The following is a 23,621-nucleotide window of genomic DNA, read 5'->3' as shown; positions in this document are numbered from 1 at the left end:
CTCGTAAATATGTGATGTGTAAGTTGTCCTCATTTGAAGTCGATATGCAACTTATACACAACTTCTGACAAAACTACAAATTCAACCAACTTGCAGCCGCCAACCTATCACTAGTTTTATGTTGATTAATAATTGTGATAACAATTCAACCAGAGGGGGTGTAGCTCAGTGGTAGAGCATTTGACTGCAGATCAAGAGGTCCCTAGTTCAATTCTGGGTGCCCCCTTCAAGCACATGAAATTGTGTATATTTTCTCTGTGTTTTTTTACTAAACATATTGGCAAACATTGATATAGTTTTCTTAATTTCTCAGATAACTGTAATGGAAAAAATTGTACCCAACATGAAATAAAGGAACCTTATAGCACCCAACAATTTTGCCCTCGTTACTCATTTCAAATGAGATGAATTACATAGTTAGTGTTTGAACAATAAAAATATTTTTATTATACACACTTAATTATCTAAGAACCAAGAAGAAACCAAAGCTATTTATCCCATTTTTCACTGAATAAGATGTGGATAGACCACTGGGTTGTAGTCATTTGCTGATGCCTTTTCTAGAAATGTTGCTTTTGATACATTCATTTCTAGTTAAATGAGTAGTGAAATATTTTGGTTTATTGTCCTAATACATTTACATATTAAATAAGGGGGTATAGCTCAGTGGTAGAGCATTTGACTGCAGATCAAGAGGTCCCCAGTTCAAATCTGGGTGCTCCCTTTATTGTTGTTTTGTGTGAAAATGGTGTTGACACTTTTGTATGAGGGGTTATTGACCATTTCACTTCTGATTGAGAGGTCCTCGGTTCAAATCAGTTTTACTTGCATGGTCGCACCATGATCAATGTTTTGCCCACAGAGCAGCAAACTGAGCAACTATGAATGCCCCCTGTCCTCAAATAATGGCTATGTTCACTTTTTTATTAACTGCTCTGATGAAGCCAGATAGATATTGGAATTAATTCTGTTGTTCAAAAATGACCCCTTATGGGATGTGTACATGAGGGGGTATAGCTCAGTGGTAGAGCATTTGACTGCAGATCAAGAGGTCCCCAGTTCAAATCTGGGTGGCCCCTTTATTAGTATCAGACAAAGGTAGCTTGCATTCAAGGATGACTCTAAAACTGCTCAGTTATGGAAACAGTGGTACATGGTATGATTGGGTAGTTTTCATGGTGTTGTTGCCTAAAGAATACAAAGGGAATGTGTTGACATAAAACAGCTAAAATACTTAAATTGGTTAAACAACAGTACACATTTGGGAAGTATAGCTCAGTGGCAGAGGACTTTTCCGCAGATCACAAGGGTACCCAGTTCAACTCTGGGTGCCCCTTCAGCTTGAGTTGTTCCTGTAACTTTAACATGTTCATATGGCTAACTGTAGGAAAAGCATCTTCTGTGACATGCTGACCATTTTATATGAGGGTTTTTTGAGTGTTTCTGTTCAGAACAAGAGGCTGTTCTTCTGTCAAAACAGATGCAGCCACCTTGTAGATCTGAGTCACACGTGGAAAGGGCTCTTAATTGTGGCTTACATCAATATTTTTGGATGATATTATTAGTGTTATGCATATCAATAATTGTGATAACTGGTTTGTGAGTGGGGGTATAGCTCAGTGGTAGAGCATTTGACTGCAGATCAAGAGGTCCCCAGTTCAAATCTGGGTGCCCCCTAAAAGTTGTCTTATCCCTGAAGGTAGCAGTGCCATAGCACATTAATGTGGTAGCTGTAAAAGGAAAAGACCTGCTGATGCTTTTGATCTAAGGGGTTATTGAGCTCTTCACTTCAGAAAAAACTGAAGTTATTGTGCTTGGCCCTAAACACCTTAGAAACACATTATCCAATGATATAACTACTCTGGATGGCATTACTTTGGCCTCCAGTACTACTGTAAGGAACCTAGGAGTTATATTTGACCAGGATCTGTCCTTTAATTCCCACATAAAACAAATTTCAAGGTCTGCCTATTTTCATCTGCGTAACATTTCAAAAATCAGACATATTCTGTCACAAAATGATGCTGAAAAACTAATCCATGCATTTGTTACTTCTAGGCTGGATTATTGTAATTCATTATTATCAGGCTGCCCTAACAAGTCTCTAAAGACTCTCCAACTGGTCCAGAATGCAGCTGCACGCGTTCTGACAAAAACTAGAAAGAGAGATCACATTACTCCTATTTTAGCTTCACTGCATTGGCTTCCCATAAAATCAAGAATAGAATTTAAAATCCTTCTCCTCACTTTTAAAGCTCTTACTGGTCAGGCTCCATCATACCTTAAAGAGCTCATAGTACCTTATGTACCTACCAGAACACTGCGCTCCCAGAACGCAGGCCTACTTGTGGTACCTAGTATCTCTAAAAGTAGAATGGGAGGCAGAGCCTTCAGTTATCAGGCTCCTCTCCTGTGGAACCATCTCCCAGATTCGGTCCGGAGGGCAGACACCCTCTCTACTTTTAAGAGTAGGCTTAAAACTTTCCTTTTTGATAGAGCTTATAGTTAGCAAGCTCCTAGTTTATGCTGCTATAGGCATAGACTGCCGGGGGACTCCTACCTCCATGATGCACTGAGCTCCTCTCTCCTCCTCTCTCTCTCTCTATCCATCCATCTATATCCAATAACATTCATGTACTATTAATGCATTCAGTAACCTACACTTCTTCCCCGGAGTTGTCTGTGCTTTCTCATCTCACAGGCAATCTGGGCCTGTAGACGTCCGGATGACAGATTCCAGTCCCGGACCTTCTAGCTTCAATGTTTATTTTCTATGTGCTTCTCTCTCTCTCCTATTCTTCCTCTCTCTCCCCTCTACCCCAACCGGTCGAGGCAGATGGCCGCCCACTTTGAGACTGGTTCTGCCTGAGGTTTCTTCCTGTTAAAAGGGAGTTTTTTCTTGCCATTGTCGCTAAATGCTTGCTCATGTGGGAATGTTGGGTCTCTTTATAAATTAAAACTTGAAGAGTACGGTTTAGAACCTGCTCTATGTGTAAAGTGCCTTGAGATAACTTTGTTGTGATTTGGCGCTATACAAATAAAGATTGATTGATTGATTGATTGATTCACTTCAGATCAAGAGGGCCCCCTTTTCAAATATGGTTGCCTCGTAAATGTGTGATGTGTAAATCTTGATTTATACTTCTGTGTCATGTCGACTGCGTAGCTAGCTGTAGCCCTCTGCGTCGACGCGGACCCCTACGCCGTAGCCTGACATGCACCTCCAAAAAATCCTAACTATGGGTCATGGCAGCGCAGACCGCAAGGGCTGTGATTGGTCCGCTCAAAACGTCAGTTACTGCGGCAGTTGCTTTTGCCATTTTTTTTCTACACACCACCTCCGCAAACGTCTTTTCTGCCGCCTGCTCCTGAACATTTGCAATAAAATCATTTGTTCTTCAATATCGATGAGCTCCAACTCCAAACACACCCGCTGTACCTCGGTCGCCATTGTCTGTTGTGACCGGAGGATAAACAAGGATACGAATACCACACACACACAGTCACACCCACTAGCGGCATGGCGGTGAATTGCAGAGCAACGCGTTCGCCCGGCGCAGAACTTCGAAAGGTGCATGACGGCATCGGGGCACCGGCATAGCTACGCTGTCGTTCCGACGCAGAAACATAAATCAAGCTTAAGTGATCCTCATTTGAAGTCGATATGCAACTTGTACACAACTTCTGACAAAACTACAAATTCAACCAACTTGCAGCTGCCTATCTAGCATGCAGTCCTAGCACTAGTTGTATGCTGATCAATAATTGTGATAACAGTTCAACCAGAGGGGGTGTAGCTCAGTGGTAGAGCATTTGACTGCAGATCAAGAGGTCCCTAGTTCAATTCTGGGTGCCCCCTTCAAGCATATGAAATTGTGTATATTTTCTATGTGTTTTTTACTAAACATATGGGCAAACATTGATATCATTTTCTTAATTTCTCAGATAACTGTAATGGAAAAAATTGTACCCAACATGAAATAAACGAACCTTATAGCAGCCAACAATTTTGCCCTCATTACTCATTTAAAATGAGATGAATTACATAGTTAGTGTTTGAACAATAAAAAGGTTTTTATTATACACACTTAATTATCTAAGAACCAAGAAGAAACCAAAGCTATTCATCCCATTTTTCACTGAATAAGATGTGGTTAGACCACTGGGTTGTAGTCATTTGCTGATGCCTTTTCTAGAAATGTTGCTTTTGATACATTCATTTCTAGTTAAATGAGTAGTGAAATATTTTGGTTTATTGTCTTAATACATTTGCATATTAAATAAGGGGGTATAGCTCAGTGGTAAAGCATTTGACTGCAGATCAAGAGGTCCCCAGTTCAAATCTGGGTGCTCCCTTTGTTGTTGTTTTGTTTGAAAATGGTGTTGACACTTTTGTATGAGGGGTTATTGACCATTTCACTTCTGATTGAGAGGTCCTCGGTTCAAATCAGTTTTACTTGCATGGTCGCACCATGATCAATGTTTTGCCCACAGAGCAGCAAACTGAGCAACTATGAATGCCCCCTGTCCTCAAATAATGGCTATGTTCACTTTTTTATTAACTGCTCTGATGAAGCCAGATAGATATTGGAATTAATTCTGTTGTTCAAAAATGACCCCTTATGGGATGTGTACATGAGGGGGTATAGCTCAGTGGTAGAGCATTTGACTGCAGATCAAGAGGTCCCCAGTTCAAATCTGGGTGCCCCCTTTATTAGTATCAGACAAAGGTAGCTTGCATTCAAGGATGACTCTAAAACTGCTCAGGTATGGAAACAGTGGTACATGGTATGATTGGGTAGTTTTCATGGTGTTGTTGCCTAAAGAATACAAAGGGAATGTGTTGACATAAAACAGCTAAAATACTTAAATTGGTTAAACAACAGTACACATTTGGGAAGTATAGCTCAGTGGCAGAGGACTTTACCGCACATCAAAGGGTACCCAGTTCAACTCTGAGTGCCCCCCTCAGTTTGAGTTGTTCCTGTAACCTTAACATGTTCATATGGCAACTGTAGGAAAAGCATCTTCTGTGACATGCTGACCATTTTATATGAGGGTTTTTTGAGTGTTTCTGTTCAGAACAAGAGGCCCCTGTTCTTCTGTCAAAACAGATGCAGCCACCTTGCAGACCTGAGTCACACGTGGAAAGGGCTCTTAATTGTGGCTTAAATCAATATTTTTGGATCATATTATTAGTGTTATGCATATCAATAATTGTGATAACAGGTTTGAGAGTGGGGGTATAGCTCAGTGGTAGAGCATTTGACTGCAGATCAAGAGGTCCCCAGTTCAAATCTGGGTGCCCCCTAAAAGTGGTCTTATACCTGAAGGTAGCAGTGCCTTAGCACATTACTGTGGTAGCTGTAAGAGGAAAAGACCTGCTGATGCTTCTGATCTGAGGGATTATTGAGCTCTTTACTTAAGATCAAGAGTCCCCCCTGTTCAAATATGGGTGCCTCGTAAATGTGTAATGTGTAAATCTTGATTTATACTTCTGCGTCATGTCGACTGCGTAGCTACCTTTAGCCCTCTGCGTCGACGTGGACCCCTACGCCGTAGCCTGACATGCACCTCCAAAAAATCCTAACTATGGGTCATGGCAGCGCAGACCGCAAGGGCTGTGATTGGTCCGCTCAAAACGTCAGTTCCTCCGGCAGTTGCTTTTGACAATTTTTTTCTACACACCACCTCCGCAAACGTCTTTTTTGCCGCCTGCTCTTCAACATTTGCAATAAAATCATTTGTTCTTCAATATTGATGAGCTCTAACTCCAAACACACCCGCTGTACCTCGGTCGCCATTGTCTGTTGTGAACAGAGGATAAATAAGGATACGGATACCACACACACACAGTCACACCCACTAGCGGCATGGCGGTGAATTGCAGAGCAACGCGTTCGCTCGACGCAGAACTTCGAAAGGTGCACGACGGCATAGGGGCACCGGCATAGCTACGCTGTCGTTCCGACGCAGAAACATAAATCAAGCTTAAGTGATCCTCATTTGAAGTCGATATGCAACTTGTACACAACTTCTGACAAAACCGCAAATTCAACCAACTTGCAGCCGCCTATCTAGCATGCAGTCCTAGCACTAGTTTTATGTTGATCAATAATTGTGATAACCGTTCAACCAGAGGGGGTGTAGCTCAGTGGTAGAGCATTTGACTGCAGATCAAGAGGTCCCTAGTTCAATTCTGGGTGCCCCCTTCAAGCACATGAAATTGTGTATATTTTCCATGTGTTTTTTACTAAACATATGGGCAAACATTGATATCATTTTCTTAATTTCTCAGATAACTGTAATGGAAAAAAATGTACCCAACATGAAATAAACGAACCTAATAGCACCCAACAATTTTGCCCTCGTTACTCATTTCAAATGAGATGAATTACATAGTCAGTGTTTTGAACAATAAAAAGATTTTTATTATACACATTTAATTATCTAAGAACCAAGAAGAAACCAAAGCTATTTATCCCATTTTTCACTGAATAAGATGTGGTTAGACCACTGGGTTGTAGTCATTTGCTGATGCCTTTTCTAGAAATGCTTTTGATACATTCATTTCTAGTTAAATGAGTAGTGAAATATTTTGGTTTATTGTCTTAATACATTTGCATATTAAATAAGGGGGTATAGCTCAGTGGTAGAGCATTTGACTGCAGATCAAGAGGTCCCCAGTTCAAATCTGGGTGCTCCCTTTATTGTTGTTTTGTGTGAAAATGGTGTTGACACTTTTGTATGAGGGGTTATTGACCATTTCACTTCTGATTGAGAGGTCCTCGGTTCAAATCAGTTTTACTTGCATGGTGGCACCTTGATCAATGTTTTGCCCATAGAGCAGAAAACTGAGCAACTATGACCGTCCCCTGTCCTCAAATAATGGCTGTGTTCACTTTTTTATTAACTGCTCTGATGAGAAGCCAGATAGATATTGGAATTAATTATGTTGTTCAAAAATGACCCCTTATGGGATGTGTACATGAGGGGGTATAGCTCAGTGGTAGAGCATTTGACTGCAGATCAAGAGGTCCCCAGTTCAAATCTGGGTGCCCCCTTTATTAATATCAGACAAAGGTAGCTTGCATTCAAGGATGACTCTAAAACTGCTCAGGTATGGAAACAGTGGTACATGGAATGATTGGGTAGTTTTCATGGTGTTGTTGCCTAAAGAATACAAAGGGAATGTGTTGACATAAAACAGCTAAAATACTTAAATTGGTTAAACAACAGTACACATTTGGGAAGTATAGCTCAGTGGCAGAGGACTTTACAGCAGATCAAAGGGTACCCAGTTCAACTCTGAGTGCCCCCCTCAGTTTCAGTTGTTCCTGTAACCTTAACATGTTCATATGGCAACTGTAGGAAAAGCATCTTCTGTGACATGCTGACCATTTTATATGAGTGTTTCTGTTCAGAACAAGAGGCCCCCTGTTCTTCTGTAAAAACAGATGCAGCCACCTTGCAGACCTGAGTCACGCATGGAAAGGGCTCTTAATTGTGGCTTAAATCAATATTTTTGGATCATATTATTAGTGTTATGCATATCAATAATTGTGATAACAGGTTTGTGAGTGGGGGTATAGCTCAGTGGTAGAGCATTTGACTGCAGATCAAGAGGCCCCCCTTTTCAAATATGGTTGCCTCGTAAATGTGTGATGTGTAAATCTTGATTTATACTTCTGTGTCATGTCGACTGCGTAGCTACCTTTAGCCCTCTGCGTCGACGTGGACCCCTACGCCGTAGCCTGACATGCACCTCCAAAAAATCCTAACTATGGGTCATGGCAGCGCAGACCGCAAGGGCTGTGATTGGTCCGCTCAAAACGTCAGTTCCTCCGGCAGTTGCTTTTGACATTTTTTTTCTACAGACCACCTCCGCAAACGTCTTTTTTGCCGCCTGCTCTTCAACATTTGCAATAAAATCATTTGTTCTTCAATATTGATGAGCTCCAACTCCAAACACACCGGCTGTACCTCGGTCGCCATTGTCTGTTGTGACCGGAGGATAAACAAGGATACGGATACCACACACACACAGTCACACCCACTAGCGGCATGGCGGTGAATTGCAGAGCAACGCGTTCGCTCGACGCAGAACTTCGAAAGGTGCACGACGTCATTGGGGCACCAGCATAGCTCGCTGTCGTTCCGACGCAGAAACATAAATCAAGCTTAAGTGATCCTTGTTTTGTGTGAAAATGGTGTTGACACTTTTGTATGAGGGGTTATTGACCATTTCACTTCTGATTTAGAGGTCCTCGGTTCAAATCAGTTTTACTTGCATGGTGGCACCATGATCAATGTTTTGCCAATAGAGCAGCAAACTGAGCAACTATGATAGCCCCCTGTCCTCAAATAATGGCTATGTTCACTTTTTTATTAACTGCTCTGATGAGAAGCCAGATAGATATTGAAATGAATGATTTGTTGTTCAAAAATAACCCCTTATGGGTTGTATACATGAGGGGGTATAGCTCAGTGGTAGAGCATTTGACTGCAGATCAAGAGGTCCCCAGTTCAAATCTGGGTGCCCCCTTTATTAGTGTATCAGACAAAGGTAGCTTGCACTCAAGGATGACTCTAAAACTGGTCAGGTATGGACACAATGGTACATGGTATGATTGGGTAGATTTCATGGTGTTGTTGCCTGAAGAATACAAAAGGAATGTGTTGACATAAAACAGCTAAAATACTTAAATTGGTTAAACAACAGTACACATTTGGGAATTATAGCTCAGTGGCAGAGGACTTTACTGCAGATCAGAAGGTACCCAGCTCAAACCTTGGTGCCTCCAGAATTGGTGTCGAAACTTTGAGAAGATTCCAGTGATCTTTTTATTTTCCTTGTTCAAAAAAGGTATACCCACATTTTCTAATCCAATGACTTCTGTGTTAGACCAACCAGAGTTTGTTAGAAAGAATGTTTATTATGCAAGCTGGGGCACATACTGAGCTAAATGCTGAATGTGCGTTTGTTCGTCTGGCTTTGTGTACTGTATGCTTTTGTCCTTTTGTTATAGTTGGCTATGCTTGTTTTCTTTGTCTGTGCGGTACTCAGGTCGCTCTCACAAAAGGGAGCTTGAGCTCAATGGGATGATTTAATAAAGGTTATAAATAAGAAGCAGGATGGGCAAAAAAACTCTTTGGCTTCCTTTTGACAGACGGCAGTTGAATCAGTTCTGTTCAGAGCACAAATTTATCGCTGGTTAAATGAATAGTGAAATTGCTTGCCAAGCTCAATGTTTAATGGTTTAATAAGTGTATTTATTTTTCTATATGAGGGCTTCAGTGGAAGAATGTTTGACTGTAGCTCAACATTAATCTTTCTTTACTCAAGGGAAAGTGCCATGAATTCAGCATAACTTAACATAAACATTAAACATTAATTTCTTCTTAGCCTGTACAGATGACTCAGTGGAATGGGATTTTGTGAGAGCCCTGTTTGTTTTGCATTGTTTGTTTAACGCTTTTGAATGTATACGTTTAATTATTTCTTGTTTCAGAGGACCCCCTTGAAAATGAGATCTGGGGAAACTATGACATAAACATATTGCTCATAGACATAAAAAACAGAGAAGTGACTCATGCTTTAAGAATGCTTCAGTTTTAATCACCAGGTCGATGCTTTTGCAAACAGTCAGGTTACTCTGTTACTATCTTTATTGCTGGTTAAATGAGTTGTGTAACAATTTGTCTGGCTCTGCGGTCTATGGTTATGCGCAACAATAGACACTGAACAAGGGGGTATAGCTCAGTGGTAGAGCATTTGACTGCAGATCAAGAGGTCCCCAGTTCAAATCTGGGTGTCCCCTACATCTACAATGACCAAAAAATAAACCTTTGACCATATATGGTAACAGGTCAGAATTTTAACCACATAGTGGGTGCTGTTGCCTAGACAGAATTAAGGAAAAAATACTTTTTGTTACTCTCATCCTGCTTACACCTGGCATGAATGTGTCTGGGTTGATCCAATAAACAGGACCTCTATTACCACAGTACAAGTCTGTTTAATGACTAGAAAAGTGCAAAATGCATTTCTTTGTTGTTCAAAAATGACCCTTTGGCCTCTTTACATGCCGGGGTATAGCTCAATGGTAGAGCATTTGACTGTAGATCAAGAGGTCCCCAATTCTCCAAATCTGAACACCCCCATATGGGTTATTAGACTATTTCTCAGTATATAATATATTTGAATCCTATAGTCAAAAATCTGTTTGATTTAACTTTTCATCATCAAATAGTTGGTGTTAAAATTGTTTTCTGTGAATCACCTCTGACAGTGTTATAATGATGACATTTTACTTTCTGAAAAACTATCAAAGGAGTCCATTGTAGTTGTTAATTCCAGCTGCCAACAGCTGTTATTTTTCTGAAAGGACAAACAGATAAACCTATAAAGCCATCATTCAAGTCCAGCTCACTTCAACTAGCTGCAGAGGAGTTGGTATGAACTAGTAAATTCTGTGTATTCAGTTATGCTTTTGTGAAACCCACAGAGCAGGAGGCCCATGGACACATCTGGGCAAGTCAGCTGAGTTCAAAATGCATGCTTGAATATTGGGATCAAAGCTGACACTTCCTGACCAACAAAAAAGCAAGTCAACAACACCAGCACCCTAAGGGGCACTTAGAGATGAAGTGAGGACCTATTGATCTGTAGTCAAATGTTCTACCACTAAGCTAGAGCCAGTCACAAGAGTGACATTGTTTAATCAATAAGCAAAGCATTGATGACAGACTGGGATTGACTACATTTACAGTACGCTGTTCAGTTTCTTCTTCTCTAGGCAAAAACATCCACTTCACACAGCTTTTAGCTGTTGTGGTTCAACATGTTCCAAACAATCACACCGTTTTGTAATTTTGCCTCCTAATCAAATTAGTTTAAGAGTCATCCTTGAGCTATACCCCCTCATATAAGCATGTTATAAGGGGTCATTATTGGATTAATGTGTACCAGATTATTATGGGGACATTGCCTTCTAATTAGACCAGTGTAAGAGCTATCCTTGCACCTATGGATCAAAGCTACCATTGTCTGATTAGGCAAATTATATGTAAAAATATATAAATAAACATTCTTATTTGAAGGGGGCACCCAGAGTTGAACTGAGGACCTCTTGATCTGCAGTTAAATGCTCTACCACTGAGCTATACCCCCTTCGTTGAATCTTCACTAAAGACCAGTTGGTTATAAAATGTCTTTGGATTTGATCATAAGCAGAAAGCGCCTAATACAAGTGTAAACACTGTTATCCAATTACTCAAAAAACTTGCAAGGGACACATTTGACCGTGAATCTTTTGTAGTGTAAAAGGTGATGCATCGCAGACAAAAACATAACTGGGAGAAATGTCATCAAGGATATGGCAGTTTTGGTGACAGTGCTGCAATATACATTATCCTGCCAATCTCAACCTTTGGAGTAACCTGTACATTAGTGCTTCTTTCCTGTTCTCTATGTCAGCAAGTATTAAGTAAGTAACTGTATAATTATAGGAGAGGGGGCACCCAGATTTGAACTGGGGACCTCTTGATCTGCAGTCAAATGCTCTACCACTGAGCTATACCCCCTTTGACAAAACTGTAATAATGATCATTATTGAACAACAAATCTTTAATTAAATATTGACTGTTTGAGTGATGGTTAACACAGTAAACGCCAGATTTGATCAGCAGAAATGTCATAAAATGTTTCATACAATATGGTAATATTGCCTGTCAATCTGGGAAGCTAAAGAACCATCCTTGTACTTATGGATGAAAGTAACGCCATGAAAACTCCCCAATCATACCACGTACGATTGTGTCCATACCTGACTAGTTTTAGAGTCATCCTTGAATGCAAGCTACCTTTGTCTGATATACTAACAAAGGGGGCACCCAGAGTTGAACTGGGGACCTCTTGATCTGCAGTCAAATGCTCTACCACTGAGCTACACCCCCTTTGACAAAACTGTAAAAATGACCATTATTGAACAACAAATCGTTCATTACTTACCGACTGAGTGAGGGTTAACACAGTTAAAGCAAGATTTGATCAGCGGAAATGTCATTACATTCTCTATGCAATCACACTATGGTAATATCAGGAATGGATAATATGAATGAGGGGCTCATGATCTCAAGTGAAACACTCAGTAACCCTTCATTAAAAAGGGTCAGCATGTCACAACTGATCATTTCCTTTTAAAGCAATCGAGTCAACTTGTTAAGACAAAACTGTTTACATGGACCATTCACCTCTTATAAAAGTGCCACAGGTGCCATTTCCCTCAACACAGAGACACACTTGTTGAGACACTATTGCTTACAGGACCACACCAAAAGAAGGGGGCACCCAGAGTTGAACTGGGGACCTCTTGATCTGCAGTCAAATGCTCTACCACTGAGCTATACCCCCTACAACAAGTGAACCATAATGGCCATTATTGAAAACATCAGTTACAGAATGTGTATTTCATGTATTTGAGTGATGGTTAACACAATGAAATAAAGGTGTTCCCTGTTCTCTATGTGGGTAAATCAAGCCACATTCCAAGGCCAAGGTTTGATTTGAACAGAGGGTCTCATGATCTGAGGTGAAACACTCAATGACTCTTTATATGAAAGTGCCAGCATATCACAACTGATCATTTATTTTTATAGCATCCATGTTCATTTGTTGAAGCACAACTGTTTAAGGAGGCTACAAGATTTTAAGAGGGGACCTCTTGATCCCCTCTAGATCCCCAGTTCTACCACTGAGATATACCCCCTTTTTTCAGATTGCCTGAACAATTACTAATCAGCATAACACTAATGAAAGGACTGAATGATACATAGATGGCTGTTATGTTAACCCACAATTAAGGTCCCTTATCATATGTGATTCAGCTGTGTGCGTTTGTAGTTATGGCAGGTTGCATTCATGACAATACTGGGAGAAATGTCATCAAGGATGTGGCCGTTTCGGTGACAGTACTCCAAATGTACTTTATCCTGCCAATCTCAACCTATGGAGTAACCTGTACATTAGTGCTTATTTCCTGTTCTCTATGTCAGCAAGTATTAAGTATTAAATAAGTAAGTATAATTATAGGAGAGGGGGCACCCAGATTTGAACTGGGGACCTCTTGATCTGCAGTCAAATGCTCTACCACTGAGCTATACCCCCTTAGAAAAGACAGACAAATCGTTCACTGAGTGACGGTAAGCCAGATTTGATCAGGGGAAATGTCATAAAATGTTCCATACAATCACACTATATGGTAATATTGCCTGTCAATCAGGGAAGCTCAACAGCCATCATTGTACTTATGGATGAAAGCAAAGCTTTTTGTGAGAAGTGTGAATTCTATGGAAAACCATACCAATAAAGAAATTCGACTCACATATTTAAGAGGCACCCAAATATGATCCGGGGGGGCTCATGATCTGAAGTGAAACACTCTTCATAGAAAAGGGTCAGCATGTCATAGCTGATCATTTCCTTTTAAAGCAATGGTGTCAATTTGTTAAGACTGTTTGCATGGACCATTTTAAGGGGGCACCCAGAGTTGAACTGGGGGTCTTTTGATATGAAGGGAAATGCTCAATAGCACCTATTATAAAAGTGCCAGGATTTCACAGGTGGCATTTTCCCTCAACACACAGACACACTCGTAGAGACACTATTGCTTACAGGACAACACCAACTGAAGGGGGCACCCAGATTTGAACTGGGGACCTCTTGATCTGCAGTCAAATGCTCTACCACTGAGCTATACCCCCTTTCACTAGACTGTAATAATGACCATTATTGAACAACAAATCGTTCATTACTTACTAACAGACTGAGTGAAGGTTAACACAGTAAAAGCCAGATATGATCAGCGGAAATGTCATAAAATGTTCCATACAATCACACTATATGGTAATATTGCCTGTCAGGGAAACTCAAGAGCCATCATTGTACTTGAATGAAAGTCGATCAAAGCAAACCTTTTTGTGAGTGTAAATTTTCTTTTGTTCTCCATGTGGGCAAATATAAGGCTTCACAGCTGGACACATTGCTGTTAACACCTGTATGTGGGTCAATGACGTATAAGGATTTTCAACAACTCAATTTTAGAATAAAAAAACAAGCATATCTAATGCAGTAGTTCAAACATTCAGAATGTTGTGTACCTGACAATTCATATTATACATTTGAAAGTGATTTTAGTGGGTTTTTCAAGATTAATTGGCACTGGCCTGGAAAAAAAAGTCATTTGGTGCGACCATGATTCATCTTGAAATATCTTATCTAAATAAAAGATCATCATTTACAAAAATTTAAAAAAAATTTGAATACTTTGTTTCCAAACACTTTATATTACTGAAAACTTGTAAAAAAAAGATGTGAAGCGTGTTAAGTAAATTGATTTATTTCAAGATGAATCATGGTCGCACCACATGACTCTTTTTAAGGCCAGTGCCAATTAATCTTGAAAAAAACCACTAAAATCACTTAATTTCAAATGTATAATATGGAGCTTCAGGTACACAACATTCTGAATGTTTGAACTACTGCATTAGATATGCTTGTTTTTATTATTCTACAATTGAGTTGTTCTAAATCCTTATACGTCATTGACCCCACATATTATATATCCTCCAGCAGTCACAAGCTGACCACTTGTGTCAGCTTCTATGAAACCCTTCATAGAAAAAGGCCAGCATGTCACAACTGATTATATCCTTTTAAAGCAATTGAGGGAAATTGTTAAGACACAACTGTTTACATGGACCATTTTAAGGGGGCATTCAGAGTTGAATTAAGGACCTCTTAATCTGCAGTCAAATGCTCTACCACTGAACTAGAACCCCTTTTGTGTTTCATTATCAAAGACCAGATGGTTATAAAATGTCGCTGGATTGGCTCCCAAGAAGAAAGTTCCTAATACAAATGTAAACATTGTAATCCAATTACTCACAACACTCAACACACATTTGGCCATGTATCTTTTGTAGTGTAAAAGGTAATGCATCTCAGAAAAATACATAACTGGAAGAAATGTCATCAAGGATGTAGAATTATGGTCCTTTATCATATGTGATTCAGGTGTCTGTGTTTGTAGTTTTGGCAGGTTGCATTCATGACAATTTCACTGACAATTCACATGTGCTAGAAGTTGCTATAACAACTTGTTAAAATAACCCTGTTAACAGACACACCACTAGTTGAGGGGGCACCCGGATTTGAACTGGGGACCTCTTGATCTGCAGTCAAATGCTCTACCACTGAGCTATACCCCCTCATAATGACTGTTCAAAATGACCATTATTGAACAAGAAATCATTCATTACAGACTATGTCTGTGATGTATTTGACTGATGGCTCACAATAAAAGATAAGGTGCTTTCTGTTCTCTATGTGGGGAAATCATGGGTGAAGAATGCCAATTGGAAGCCAGGGTACATCCAGATTTGAACAAGGTAAATGTCATGAAAATGTTCCATACAATCACAGCACATGGCAAGATTCCCTGCAAGTCAGGCTTCTTAATGAGTCATCCTTGTACTTAGGGAACCACACCAATCAGGGGGTACCCAGATTTGAACTGGGGGCCTCTTGATCTGCAGTCAAATGCTCTACCACTGAGCTATACCCCCTTACATGTAGATATCATAAAGGGTCAACAAACAAAGAAACAAAGACTCTGTTTCTTAACGAATTTAGCTGATAATTAAGGCAGTTTAAAAACTGTCATTATAAGTGTTTTCTCTTGTTCTCAATGTGGGCAAATATAAGGCTTCAAAGCTGGACAAATTGCTGTATTATACATCCTCCAGCAGTCACAAGCTGACGACTTGCGTCAAGTTACATGTACATCACTTGCACCAGGAGGTTGAATGGCCTTGTCAGAGAGTATTGTATAGGGGGCACCCAGAGTTGAACTGGGGACCTCTTGATCTGCAGTCAAATGCTCTACCACTGAGCTATACCCCCTACAACAGGTGCACCATAATGGCCATTATTGAAAACATCAGTTACAGAATGTGTATTTCATGTATTTGAGTGATGGTTAACACAATGAAATAAAGGTGTTCCCTGTTCTCTATGTGGGTAAATCAATGACTCTTCATATGAAAGTGCCAGCATATCACAACTGATCATTTCTTTTTATAGCATCCGTGTTCATTTGTTGAAGCACAACTGTTTAAGGAGTTTAACTGGGGACCTCTTGATCTGCAGTCAAATGCTCTACCACTGAGCTATACCCCCTTTGACAAAACTGTAATAATGATCATTATTGAACAACAAATCTTTAATTAAATATTGACTGTTTGAGTGATGGTTAACACAGTAAAAGCCAGATTTGATCAGGTGAAATGTCATCAAATGTTCCATACAATCACATTATATGGTAATATTGCCTGTCAATCTGGGAAGCTCAATAGCCATCCTTGTACTTATGGATGAAAGCAAACCTTTTTGTGAGAAGTGCAAATTCTATTGAAAACCATACCAATAAAGAAATTCGACTCACATATTTAAGAGGCACCCAAATATGATCTGGGGGGGCTCATGATCTGAAGTGAAACACTCAGTAACCCTTCATAGAAAAAGGCCAGCATGTCACAAATGATCATTTCATGTTAAAGCATTCGAGTCAACTTGTTAAGAAACAACTGTTTGCATGGACCATATTAAGGGGGAATCCAGAGTTGAATTGGGGACCCCTTGATCTGCAGTCAAATGGTAATGCTTCTAAGACGAGGACATAACTGGGAGAAATGTCATCGGGGATATGGCAGTTTTGGTGACAGTGCTCCAAATGTACTTCACCCTACCAATCTCAACCTTTGGAGTAACCTCTACATTTCACATTTTTAACCTGTGCTTCTTTCCTCTTCTCTATGTCAGCAAGTATTAAGTAAGTAAGGCTATAATTATAGAAGAGGGGGCACCCAGAATTGAACTGGGGACCTCTTGATCTGCAGTCAAATGCTCTACCACTGAGCTATACCCCCTTCTATGTGACATTATCAAAGACCAGATGGTTATAAAATGTCTCTGGATTGGCGCCCAAAATGAAAGCACCTAATACAAGTGTAAACATTGTAATCCAATTACTCACAACACTCAACATACATTTGGCCATGTATCATTTGTAGTGTAAAAGGTGATGCATCTCAGACAAAGACATTACTGGGAGAAATGTCATTAATGATGTGGTAGTTTTGGTGACAGTGCTCCAAATGTACTTCATCATGCCAATCTCAACCTTTGGAGTAGCCTGTACGTTTCACATATTTAATCTGTGCTTCTTTCCTGTTCCCTATGTCAGCAAGTATTAAGTAAGTAAGGCTATAATTATAGGAAAGGGGGCACCCAGATTTGAACTGGGGACCTCTTGATCTGCAGTCAAATGCTCTACCACTGAGCTATACCCCCTTTCACTAGACTGTAATAATGACTATTATTGAACAACAAATCGTTCATTACTTACTGACTGTTTGAGTGATGGTTAACACAGTAAAAGCCAGATTTGATCAGCGGAAATGTCATAAAATGTTCCATGCAATCACACTATATGGTAATATCAGGCAAAGGCCAGCATGTCACAACTGATCATATCCTTTTAAAGCAACCGAGTCAACTTGTTAAGACACAACTGTTTAAATGTACCATTTTAAGGGGGCACCCAGAGTTGAACTAGGGACCTCTTAATCTGCAGTCTATTATCACAATTATTGATCAGCATAACACTAAAGAAAGGACTGAATACATGATACATAGATGGCTGTTAAGTGAACCAACTATTAAGTTCCCTCATCATATGTGATTCAGATGTCTGCGTTTGTAGTTTTGGCAGGTTGCATTCATGACAATTTCACATGTGCTAGAAGCAGCTTTACCAACTTGTTAAAATAACCCTGTTAACAGACACACCACCAGTTGAGGGGGCACCCAGATTTGAACTGGGGACCTCTTGATCTGCAGTCAAATGCTCTACCACTGAGCTATACCCCCACTTTTAGACTTGGTATCACAATTATTGATAGGCATAACACTAATAATAGGATCCAATAATAGATTGTTGGCTGTTGATTTAACCCAGACTTAAGAGCCCTTTACACTTCTGACTCATTTCTGCCAGGTGACTGCATCTGTTTTGACAGAAGAACAGGGGGCGTCTGGATCTGAACAGAAACCCCTCATATAAAATGGTCAGCATATAACAGAAGATGCTTTTCCTACAGTTGCCATATGAACCTGTTAAGGCTACAGGGACAACTGAAATAGAGGGGGCACCCAGATTTGAACTGGGGACCTCTTGATCTGCAGTCAAATGCTCTACCACTGAGCTATACCCCCTATAACAAGTGTACCATAATGGCCATTATTGAACATCCAAACATCAGTTACAGAATGTGTATTTCAGGTATTTGAGTGATGGTTAACATAATGAAATAAATGTGTTCCTTGTTCTCTATGTGGGTAAATCATGGGTGAATAAAGCCACGTTTCACAGCCAAGGTACACCAAGATTTGAACAGAGGGTCTCATGATCTGAGGTGAAACACTCAATGATTCTTCATATGAATGTGCCAGCATATCACAACTGATCATTTCCTTTTATAGCATCCATGTTAATTTGTTAAAGACCTCTTGATCCCCAGTTCAAATGCTCTACCATTGAACTGTACCCTCTCTTTTCAGATAGCCTGAACAATTACTGATCAGCATAACACTACGGAAAGGACTGAATGATACATAGATGGCAGTTAAGTTAACCCACATTTATGGTCCTTCATCATATGTGATTCAGGTGTCTGTGTTTGTAGTTTTGGCAGGTTGCATTCATGACAATTTCACATGTGCTAGAAGCAGCTATGCCAACTTGTTAACAGACACACCACCAGTCGAGGGGGCACCCAGATTTGAACTGGGGACCTCTTGATCTGCAGTCAAATGCTCTACCATTGAGCTATACCCCCATTGTTGAACTTTCAACAAAGACCATTGCTGTTAACACCTGTATATATTATACATCCTCCAGCAGTCACAAGCTGACCACTTGTGTCAAGGTTTTGTTGCTGCCTACATCACTTCCACCAGGAGGTTGAATGGCCTTGTCAGAGAGTATTGTATAGGGGGTACCCAGAGTTGAACTGGGGGTCTTTTGATATGAAGGGAAATGCTCAATAGCACTTATTAGAAAAGGGCCTGCATTTCCCCTCAACACACTTGTAGAGACACTATTGCTTACAGGACAACACCAACAGAAGGGGGCACCCAGATTTGAACTGGGGACCTCTTGATCTGCAGTCAAATGCTCTACCACTGAGCTACACCCCCTGCAACAAGTGCAACATGATGGCCATTATTCAACATCCAAACATCAGTTACAGAATGTGTATTTCATGTATTTGAGTGATGGTTAACACAATGAAATAAAGGTGTTCCCTGTTCTCTATGTGGGTAAATCAAGCCACATTTCAAGGCCAAGGTTTGATTTGAACAAAGGGTCTCATGATCTGAGGTGAAACACTCAATGACTCTTCATATGAAAGTGCCAGCATATCACAACTGATCATTTCTTTTTATAGCATCCACATTAATTTGTTAAAGCACAACTGTTTAAGGAGGCACCCAGATTTGAAGAGGGGACCTCTTGATCCCCAGTTCTACCACTGAGATATAACCCCTTTTTTCAGATTGCCTGAACAATTACTGATCAGCATAACACTAATGGAAGGACTGAATGATACATAGACGGCTGTTATGTTAAGATCCCTTATCATATGTGATTCAGGTGTCCGCGTTTATAGTTTTGGCAGGTTGCATTCATGACAATACTGGGAGAAATGTCATCAAGGATGTGGCCGTTTCGGTGACAGTGCTCCAAATATACCTTATCCTGCCAATCTCAACCATTGGACTAACCTGTACATCAGTGCTTCTTTCCTTTTTTCTATGTCAGCAAGTATTAAGTAAGTAAGGCTATAATTATAGGAAAGGGGGCACCCAGATTTGAACTGGAGACCTCTTGATCTGCAGTCAAATGCTCTACCACTGAGCTATACCCCCTTTCACTAAACTGTAATAATGACTATTATTGAACAACAAATCGTTCATTACTTACTGACTGTTTGAATGATGGTTAACACAGTAAAAGCGCGATTTGATGAGCGGAAATGTCATAAAATGTTCCATGCAATCACACTATATGGTAATATCAGGCATGGAAAATATGAATGAGGGAGTCATGATCTGAAGTGAAACACTTAGTAAACCTTCATAGAAAAAGGCCAGCATATCACAACTGATCATATCCTTTTGAAGCAATCGAGTCAACTTGTTAAGACACAACTGTTTGCATGGACCATTTTAAGGGGGCACCCAGAGTTGAACTGGGGACCTCTTAATCTGCAGTCTATTATCACAATTATTGATCAGCATAACACTAATGAAAGGTGTGAATGATAAATAGATGGCAGTTCATTTATCTGACAATTAAGGTGCCTTTCGAAATCTGACTCAGATCTGCAAGGTGGCTGCATTTGTAGTTTAACAGAAGTTGTTGGCAGGTTGAATTCATGACCATTTCAAATAAGGAGATACATTTCAATGACACATTGAAGAGGCACCCAGATTTAAACTTTGGGAACTTTTGATCTGACGGGAAATGCTCAATAGCACCTCTTATAAAAGTGCCACGGGTGCCATTTTCCCTCAACAAAGAGACACACTTGTATATGCACTATTGCTTATAGGACAGCACCAACTAGAGGGGGCACCCAGATTTGAACTGGGGACCTCTTGATTTGCAGTCAAATGCTCTACCACTGAGCTATACCCCGAACAAGAAATGCTCCATAACACCAATGAAAGGACTTAACGATACATAGATGGCTGTTATGTTAACACACAATTAAGGTCCCTTATCATATGTGATTCAAATGTCTGCATTTGTAGTTTTGGCAGGTTGCAATCATGACAATACTGGGAGAAATGTTATCAAGGATGTGGCCATTTCGGTGACAGTGCTCCAAATGTACATTATGCTGCCAATCTCAACCTTTGGATTAACCTGTACATTAGTGCTTTTTTCCTGTTCTCTATGTCAGCAAGTATTAAGTAAGTAAGGCTATAATTATAGGAGAGGGGGCACTCAGATTTGAACTGGGGACCTCTTGATCTGCAGTCAAATGCTCTACCACTGAGCTATACCCCCTTTATGACAAGACTGTAATAATGACCATTATTGAACAACAAATCATTCACTGAGTGACGGTTAAGCCAGATTTGATCAGGGGAAATGTCATAAAATGTTCCATACAATCACACTATATGGTAATATTGCTTGTCAATCAGGGAAGCTCAAGAGCCATCATTGTGCTTATGGATGAAAGCGAACCTTTTTGTGAGAAGTGTGAATTCTATTGAAAACCATACCAATGAAGAAATTCGACTCACATATTTAAGAGGCACTCAAATATGATCCGGGGGCGCTCATGATCTGAAGTGAAACACTCTTCATAGAAAAGGGTCAGCATGTCACAGATGATCATTTCCTTTTAAAGCAATGGAGTCAACTTGTTAAGACACAACTGTTTACATGGACCATTTTAAGGGGGCACCCAGAGTTGAACTGGGAGTCTTTTGATCTGAAGTGAAATGCTCAATAGCACCTCTTATAAAAGTACCACAGGTGCCATTTTCCCTCAACACACACAAACTTGTAGAGACACTATTGCTTATAGGATAACACCAACTGAAGGGGGCACCCAGATTTGAACTGGGGACCTCTTGATCTGCAGTCAAATGCTCTACCACTGAGCTATACCCCCATCAACAAGGGTCCCATAATGACTATTATTGAACAACAAAACATCAGTTACAGTGTGATGGTTAACACAATAAAATAAATGTGTTCTCTGTTTGGGTAAATCAAGCTACATTTCAAGGCCAAGGGACTTGTCAGCAAAACATTCATCACAGAATCTGTTCCTTGACTATTTAAAATGAAATTAAGACAAAAATGTCAACAATTTCTTTGAATGGATGCTTGTAAAGGCTCACATGCATTTTTGTGGTAGCCCTAAAGAAGACTATGTTCAGCTAAAGTGAATATGATTATACAAACAGGCAGAACTATTATGTGAAGATTAGCACAATAGCTCATTAGCTCAGCACAGTGGAAACATCAGCAGTGAGCAAATTAAGTGACACATGTATCCACTGATAATCCTGCTGGGAGTAATTTGGTCATCAGGCAGGTTTTGGTTTTTATAAGGAGCAGGAGGAGCAGAAAAGATACGACATTTGACAAGTTATCACCACATGACGTCACCTCATGATTGTTTGTGATTCAGACTCATATGATTCCAATAACGGCATTAGGTTTTTACACCGATAACAGGCTTCAGAGAGGAAACTGAGTTGGAGGTCATTTGTTATCTCAGTAACGATACCCCAATGTAGCATGGAGCTAACACAACAGTAATGTAGATAGACGGTAAAATAATAGTAGGAGTAATATTAGTTTTAATATAATGCTGACAGTGTCAACATGCCAAGTAAACTGATAAAGAGCGAAAATACAGTATATGAAGCATATGTAAAAACTAAGTCACTGCAGGTCAGCTATCTGGAGTATTTTACTCATACTTAAATATTGATACTTTTGTACTTTCCTGTCTTCTTTCAGCCTATTCTGAATGAGTGTCCATTGTTGTTGTCATCCTGTCCTGCTTTTTTCCTGTTCAATGGTTTTAAGAGGAAGAAGAGGAGAAGCAAGAAGCAAGTGATGCAGAAGAGGAAGTGGAGGAGAGAGAGATTTGGATGGAGAGAAAGAGGAAGAGTGAGCAGGGTCATGGCGTGACTTTCCGAAATACTGAGGTCATGAGTAGTCGAACAAAAAACCACCCTCACCACACACCACAAAATTATTTGCCTAGAAGCCAACGCGAAGATCTCTTACTTCCACTTTTAAAACATTTCATTTCTTCAACTAACTGTTCAATTATAATTTAATGTAGAATTTAAAATTTTAAAAGAGGTGCCATGATGTTCCATGTCCCTGGTGGTGAAGTAGACTTTAGATTGTTTTTAAACCTGGATGATGATTATGGTGATTATGTGCTGATGGTGAAGTGGACCGATTGTCCTAAGCCTCCTGTTTTGGAAACTGTAAGCACTCATGCTGCAGTCAGGTGCTCTGGAAAAGAAGTATAATAATATTTGCCCTGAATGGCAAATATAAGTCAATACAGAAGATGATGATGCTGTCCAGTCAGGTTGTCATGGCAAATATAAGTCAATACAGAAGATGATGATGCTGTCCAGTCAGGTTGTCATGTGTTTATCACTAATTCATGTCATGCAGCAGGTCCATATAAAGTCATAACAACTACATCCGCTATTGCCACAGTAATGAGGAAAAAACGTCTGCTGCATATCTTCCTGTTTTCTTCCCTGTGGCCAAGTGGTTCAATTCCCACATGACCTGAACAGGGGGGAAACCGGACACGCACACACACACAGAGACACGCACGCATATAACATACCAGTGCTACATAACGTCACATCAGTGTAGGTACTTTACATGAAGTCTAGACGTATCCAGCTGTCATACGGTGCAAAGCATCCTCTC

The 23,621-nt window shown here is 40.1% G+C and overlaps 32 non-coding genes across 32 annotated transcripts; 13 read left to right on the top strand and 19 right to left on the bottom strand.

Moving 5' to 3' along the window:
* The first annotated feature begins 154 nt into the window (after positions 1 to 154).
* trnac-gca (transfer RNA cysteine (anticodon GCA)) lies at positions 155 to 226 on the top strand. The gene has a single exon. It is a non-coding gene; the product is annotated as a tRNA-Cys (tRNA).
* A 426-nt stretch (positions 227 to 652) lies between these two features.
* Positions 653 to 724, top strand: trnac-gca (transfer RNA cysteine (anticodon GCA)). Its single transcript has one exon. It is a non-coding gene; the product is annotated as a tRNA-Cys (tRNA).
* Positions 725 to 1,007: 283 nt separating this feature from the next.
* trnac-gca (transfer RNA cysteine (anticodon GCA)) lies at positions 1,008 to 1,079 on the top strand. Its single transcript has one exon. It is a non-coding gene; the product is annotated as a tRNA-Cys (tRNA).
* A 526-nt stretch (positions 1,080 to 1,605) lies between these two features.
* On the top strand, positions 1,606 to 1,677 carry trnac-gca (transfer RNA cysteine (anticodon GCA)). The gene has a single exon. It is a non-coding gene; the product is annotated as a tRNA-Cys (tRNA).
* Positions 1,678 to 3,787: 2,110 nt separating this feature from the next.
* trnac-gca (transfer RNA cysteine (anticodon GCA)) lies at positions 3,788 to 3,859 on the top strand. Its single transcript has one exon. It is a non-coding gene; the product is annotated as a tRNA-Cys (tRNA).
* A 425-nt stretch (positions 3,860 to 4,284) lies between these two features.
* On the top strand, positions 4,285 to 4,356 carry trnac-gca (transfer RNA cysteine (anticodon GCA)). The gene has a single exon. It is a non-coding gene; the product is annotated as a tRNA-Cys (tRNA).
* A 283-nt stretch (positions 4,357 to 4,639) lies between these two features.
* Positions 4,640 to 4,711, top strand: trnac-gca (transfer RNA cysteine (anticodon GCA)). Its single transcript has one exon. It is a non-coding gene; the product is annotated as a tRNA-Cys (tRNA).
* Positions 4,712 to 5,239: 528 nt separating this feature from the next.
* Positions 5,240 to 5,311, top strand: trnac-gca (transfer RNA cysteine (anticodon GCA)). The gene has a single exon. It is a non-coding gene; the product is annotated as a tRNA-Cys (tRNA).
* An 829-nt stretch (positions 5,312 to 6,140) lies between these two features.
* On the top strand, positions 6,141 to 6,212 carry trnac-gca (transfer RNA cysteine (anticodon GCA)). The gene has a single exon. It is a non-coding gene; the product is annotated as a tRNA-Cys (tRNA).
* Positions 6,213 to 6,635: 423 nt separating this feature from the next.
* On the top strand, positions 6,636 to 6,707 carry trnac-gca (transfer RNA cysteine (anticodon GCA)). Its single transcript has one exon. It is a non-coding gene; the product is annotated as a tRNA-Cys (tRNA).
* Positions 6,708 to 6,992: 285 nt separating this feature from the next.
* Positions 6,993 to 7,064, top strand: trnac-gca (transfer RNA cysteine (anticodon GCA)). The gene has a single exon. It is a non-coding gene; the product is annotated as a tRNA-Cys (tRNA).
* A 1,409-nt stretch (positions 7,065 to 8,473) lies between these two features.
* On the top strand, positions 8,474 to 8,545 carry trnac-gca (transfer RNA cysteine (anticodon GCA)). The gene has a single exon. It is a non-coding gene; the product is annotated as a tRNA-Cys (tRNA).
* Positions 8,546 to 9,749: 1,204 nt separating this feature from the next.
* On the top strand, positions 9,750 to 9,821 carry trnac-gca (transfer RNA cysteine (anticodon GCA)). The gene has a single exon. It is a non-coding gene; the product is annotated as a tRNA-Cys (tRNA).
* Positions 9,822 to 11,101: 1,280 nt separating this feature from the next.
* On the bottom strand, positions 11,102 to 11,173 carry trnac-gca (transfer RNA cysteine (anticodon GCA)). The gene has a single exon. It is a non-coding gene; the product is annotated as a tRNA-Cys (tRNA).
* A 341-nt stretch (positions 11,174 to 11,514) lies between these two features.
* On the bottom strand, positions 11,515 to 11,586 carry trnac-gca (transfer RNA cysteine (anticodon GCA)). Its single transcript has one exon. It is a non-coding gene; the product is annotated as a tRNA-Cys (tRNA).
* A 300-nt stretch (positions 11,587 to 11,886) lies between these two features.
* Positions 11,887 to 11,958, bottom strand: trnac-gca (transfer RNA cysteine (anticodon GCA)). The gene has a single exon. It is a non-coding gene; the product is annotated as a tRNA-Cys (tRNA).
* A 385-nt stretch (positions 11,959 to 12,343) lies between these two features.
* On the bottom strand, positions 12,344 to 12,415 carry trnac-gca (transfer RNA cysteine (anticodon GCA)). Its single transcript has one exon. It is a non-coding gene; the product is annotated as a tRNA-Cys (tRNA).
* A 681-nt stretch (positions 12,416 to 13,096) lies between these two features.
* trnac-gca (transfer RNA cysteine (anticodon GCA)) lies at positions 13,097 to 13,168 on the bottom strand. The gene has a single exon. It is a non-coding gene; the product is annotated as a tRNA-Cys (tRNA).
* A 524-nt stretch (positions 13,169 to 13,692) lies between these two features.
* trnac-gca (transfer RNA cysteine (anticodon GCA)) lies at positions 13,693 to 13,764 on the bottom strand. The gene has a single exon. It is a non-coding gene; the product is annotated as a tRNA-Cys (tRNA).
* Positions 13,765 to 15,198: 1,434 nt separating this feature from the next.
* On the bottom strand, positions 15,199 to 15,270 carry trnac-gca (transfer RNA cysteine (anticodon GCA)). The gene has a single exon. It is a non-coding gene; the product is annotated as a tRNA-Cys (tRNA).
* A 285-nt stretch (positions 15,271 to 15,555) lies between these two features.
* Positions 15,556 to 15,627, bottom strand: trnac-gca (transfer RNA cysteine (anticodon GCA)). The gene has a single exon. It is a non-coding gene; the product is annotated as a tRNA-Cys (tRNA).
* Positions 15,628 to 15,892: 265 nt separating this feature from the next.
* Positions 15,893 to 15,964, bottom strand: trnac-gca (transfer RNA cysteine (anticodon GCA)). Its single transcript has one exon. It is a non-coding gene; the product is annotated as a tRNA-Cys (tRNA).
* A 953-nt stretch (positions 15,965 to 16,917) lies between these two features.
* On the bottom strand, positions 16,918 to 16,989 carry trnac-gca (transfer RNA cysteine (anticodon GCA)). The gene has a single exon. It is a non-coding gene; the product is annotated as a tRNA-Cys (tRNA).
* Positions 16,990 to 17,341: 352 nt separating this feature from the next.
* Positions 17,342 to 17,413, bottom strand: trnac-gca (transfer RNA cysteine (anticodon GCA)). The gene has a single exon. It is a non-coding gene; the product is annotated as a tRNA-Cys (tRNA).
* Positions 17,414 to 17,920: 507 nt separating this feature from the next.
* Positions 17,921 to 17,992, bottom strand: trnac-gca (transfer RNA cysteine (anticodon GCA)). The gene has a single exon. It is a non-coding gene; the product is annotated as a tRNA-Cys (tRNA).
* A 273-nt stretch (positions 17,993 to 18,265) lies between these two features.
* trnac-gca (transfer RNA cysteine (anticodon GCA)) lies at positions 18,266 to 18,337 on the bottom strand. The gene has a single exon. It is a non-coding gene; the product is annotated as a tRNA-Cys (tRNA).
* Positions 18,338 to 18,888: 551 nt separating this feature from the next.
* trnac-gca (transfer RNA cysteine (anticodon GCA)) lies at positions 18,889 to 18,960 on the bottom strand. Its single transcript has one exon. It is a non-coding gene; the product is annotated as a tRNA-Cys (tRNA).
* A 289-nt stretch (positions 18,961 to 19,249) lies between these two features.
* trnac-gca (transfer RNA cysteine (anticodon GCA)) lies at positions 19,250 to 19,321 on the bottom strand. Its single transcript has one exon. It is a non-coding gene; the product is annotated as a tRNA-Cys (tRNA).
* Positions 19,322 to 19,981: 660 nt separating this feature from the next.
* On the bottom strand, positions 19,982 to 20,053 carry trnac-gca (transfer RNA cysteine (anticodon GCA)). Its single transcript has one exon. It is a non-coding gene; the product is annotated as a tRNA-Cys (tRNA).
* Positions 20,054 to 20,754: 701 nt separating this feature from the next.
* Positions 20,755 to 20,826, bottom strand: trnac-gca (transfer RNA cysteine (anticodon GCA)). Its single transcript has one exon. It is a non-coding gene; the product is annotated as a tRNA-Cys (tRNA).
* Positions 20,827 to 21,128: 302 nt separating this feature from the next.
* On the bottom strand, positions 21,129 to 21,200 carry trnac-gca (transfer RNA cysteine (anticodon GCA)). The gene has a single exon. It is a non-coding gene; the product is annotated as a tRNA-Cys (tRNA).
* Positions 21,201 to 21,744: 544 nt separating this feature from the next.
* On the bottom strand, positions 21,745 to 21,816 carry trnac-gca (transfer RNA cysteine (anticodon GCA)). The gene has a single exon. It is a non-coding gene; the product is annotated as a tRNA-Cys (tRNA).
* Between the last annotated feature and the right edge of the window lie 1,805 nt (positions 21,817 to 23,621).

Source organism: Scomber scombrus, chromosome 2 (genome assembly GCF_963691925.1).
Source record: "Scomber scombrus chromosome 2, fScoSco1.1, whole genome shotgun sequence".
Taxonomy (NCBI): Eukaryota; Metazoa; Chordata; class Actinopteri; order Scombriformes; family Scombridae; genus Scomber; species Scomber scombrus.
This window is presented reverse-complemented; position numbering and strand designations above follow the sequence as displayed.